This window comes from Athene cunicularia, assembly GCF_003259725.1.
Source record: "Athene cunicularia isolate RWA chromosome 5 unlocalized genomic scaffold, athCun1 chr5_part2, whole genome shotgun sequence".
NCBI classification, from domain to species: domain Eukaryota; kingdom Metazoa; phylum Chordata; class Aves; order Strigiformes; family Strigidae; genus Athene; species Athene cunicularia.
This window is the reverse complement of record NW_020799102.1, coordinates 1,266,192-1,269,128: the sequence shown is the minus strand read 5'-3', so window position 1 is coordinate 1,269,128 and position 2,937 is coordinate 1,266,192. Positions and strand designations below refer to the sequence as shown.

Below are 2,937 nucleotides of genomic sequence, written 5' to 3'. Positions count from 1 at the left end.
GGGGGGGGGGGGGGGGGGGAAAGCGCTGTCACGGTGCAGACAGGTTCCGCAGAGCCCCAAGGATGTCAGTGTTGAGGTTTCCACTTGAAGGGCTGCAGCTGTCTGCCTTGGGCCGGTTCCTGGGGGGTGTGGTGGGTGTCCTGGTCACACTGGTGCTGGCAGTGGCACTGCCGTGGCCTTGGAAGCATCCTCGTGCTTTGAGATGGCTGAAAGAGGAGGGCTGCAGCCCTGGGGCTCTTCCCATATTCGTTCCTCTGGTTTAGTCTGCTCATCACATGAGGTTGGAGAAATAACCAGGAAAATGCCTAAAAAACACGTTGGGGTTTCCCATAATGACCAAGAGTCAGTTGTTTGGTCACAGCTGCCTTTCACCTCTTGTCGTCTTTTTCATTTGACCCGTTGAACCACGGTCCCAGTAACATTCTGAGCTATGGCACATTTTACCCCCCCACCTGCCAGCTCCTTGTGTCTTGCTAACAGTGCAGAAGCATGGCATGAATCCTCACCCACTGCACGAGCAGCACGAGTAGCAATTGAAATGCCAACATGTAGCACAGAAATTAAGTCTTGGTCCTGCCCTGCTGAGCATCAGGGCTGTGTGTTCCTGATGCCACCACAGTGTCCCCTGAGGATACCCTGCCCATGGCTGCCCCAAAAAAAAAAAAAAAAAACAACAACAAACCATAAATCTAGCCTTACTGCTTGGTAAAGCCTCAAGGAGATAATTTGACTGTTGGTAAATTGTTGTGGTGGGAGGGGATCTGCACAGTTCTCTTAAGCTCCTCAGGGTGGCCACAGACTGGTGGCACTGAGGTAAGCCCGGTTTTAGCTTGTGTGGCTCTTTCTGTCCTCCCTTTCAGGGACCCGATAAAGCTGAAGACCCCCTGATACAGAACCAGCTCTGTTAGCTTTGGTCAAACCATTAAAAAAAATCACTAAGGTGCCTCGCAGGGGTGGATTTACTTTGTGCACAAGGGACTTGTGCCCAAGAAAAGAGGATTTCCCTACAGCTGCAGGTCACGCTGACAGATGTCGTTCAGGAGCTGAATCTGGGGGACAAAAGTGTGATTTTGGAGAAGGGCCGTGCCCCATTTCAGCAGAGACTCAATGCACACTGCCAGAGCCTGCTTTTGGGTGCCCAAAGCCTCCTTCCACTCCGAGCAGAGGGTTGTAGAGGGGAAATACCTTCCCCTTCCTTGCACTACGCCAGGGAGGTGTCCCTCCATCCCATGCCACAAGCCATTAGTGGGGTCTGGGGGGAAGGAGGGTGAGAAATCCCCCTGCCAAAACCTTCCCAAATCACATCCAAACCAGAGCAGGGAGACTTGCTCATGGCCTCAGAGTGATGGGGTCAAACTCCCATCCCCCAGCAACTTGGGGGGTCCTTAACTTCCAGCAACAAGACCCCTCCAGCCTCCCTTGGCTCCTCCATGGCTTTCCTTGGGAAGTGCATCCTTCCCCCCGACCTAGAACATCCTTCTCCAGCCTTCGGCTGAGATAGGTGAAGCAGCTGCTTGCTGCACCCTGGGGCCAAGCAGGGTCCAGTCCTTGCAGGGAGGTCCCTGTGGGGAGATGGGATTTGACCTGTTTTGGGGGTGGGAGAGCTCAGGGGGATGCAGGGTGGGGGCCTGGGTGTGAACAATGCTCCCAGCCACCCCCTCCCGGAGAAAATGAGCGGAGCCAGGTCCCGTGTCAAAGGCATTTATTGCTGTGGGGACTCGCTGCTCTTCACCCTAGGGGGATGTGCTACCGCTTGCCCCTGCCAACTTCCCCCAGCCCTGCCTGCTCCAAACCGAGGGGGTGCAGCACAGGTGGGACCCGCACCCACCCCCCGCAGGCGCTCAGGGCTGGGTGAGCTCAGGGTGCCTCTGGCGCACGGTGACGGTGAAGGGCCGCGGCTTCAGCGCCAGCCCGTGGATGCAGTCCATGGTGAGGTGCTCTGCCGGATTGGCATGGAAGGAGCACTGCTGGAGGAGGATGGCGGTGAAGAGGAAGAGCTGGAGCTTGGAGAGCTGGTCACCGATGCAACGCCGCTGGCCGGCCGAGAAGATCATGACACTGCCAGCCCGGTCGCGGTCCAGGCGCTGCTGCGCGTCCAAGAAGCGTGCGGGGTCGAAGCGTTGCGGGTCGGGCCACTTGCTGTGGTCATGGTTGACTGACCACTGGTTGATGAAGACCACAGTGCCCTTGGGGATGTGGAAGCCCTCAAGCTCCACATCGTCCGTGGTAGCATGCGGGATGGTGATGGGCACGAAGCTGCTGTAGCGCAGCGTCTCATAGATAAAGGCCTCCAGGAGGGGCAGGTGGGGCCGGTCCTCGGCCGTGGGCAACCGGGAGCGTCCAACCACCCGGTCCAGCTCAGCCTGGAGGTCCCGCTGGAGCCGCGGGTGCTTCAGCAGCAGCAGGAGGACCCACGCAAGCGCTGTGGATGTGGTGTCTTGCCCCGCGCCAAAGATGTCAGTCATGGCACCCTCCACGTCCTCGGGTCCCAGCCCCCCGGGGGGCCCGTCACTGTGCTCCACGGCAGCGATCATGACGTCGCTGACGTCACGGAGGACGTGTGGGTCGAAGGTGCGGCGGTGCTGCGCCACCTTGGCGCACACGAAGCCGTGCAGCTCCCGGTTGAGAGCTTGGAAATCACGGAAGACGCAGCGCACGGGGTTGGGGAAGTGCAGGAGCCAGGGCAGCACATCCACCATGCTGCCCGCCCCCACCGTCTGCCCAAAGCGGTCGTTACGGCCCAGCAGTGCCGTGAATTCACTGTCGGTGTGGCCGTAGCGGCGGCCGAAGCAGAGGGCACAGAGGACATTGGCGTTGGCCACCACCAAGAGCGGGGAGGGCTCGAAGTAGGCACCACCCTGGCTGTGCTGCAGGAAGAGCCGGACGAGGTCCCTGGCCTCGGCCGCCACGTGCCGTTCCACCTCGGCCGCCGTCGAG

The 2,937-nt window shown here is 59.6% G+C and overlaps 1 pseudogene across 1 annotated transcript; it reads right to left on the bottom strand.

Moving 5' to 3' along the window:
- Positions 1–1,636: 1,636 nt before the first annotated feature.
- Positions 1,637–2,936, bottom strand: LOC113480951 (annotated as a pseudogene). Its single transcript, XR_003398582.1, has one exon. The product of XR_003398582.1 is annotated as a cytochrome P450 1B1 pseudogene (transcript).
- Position 2,937: the final 1 nt, after the last annotated feature.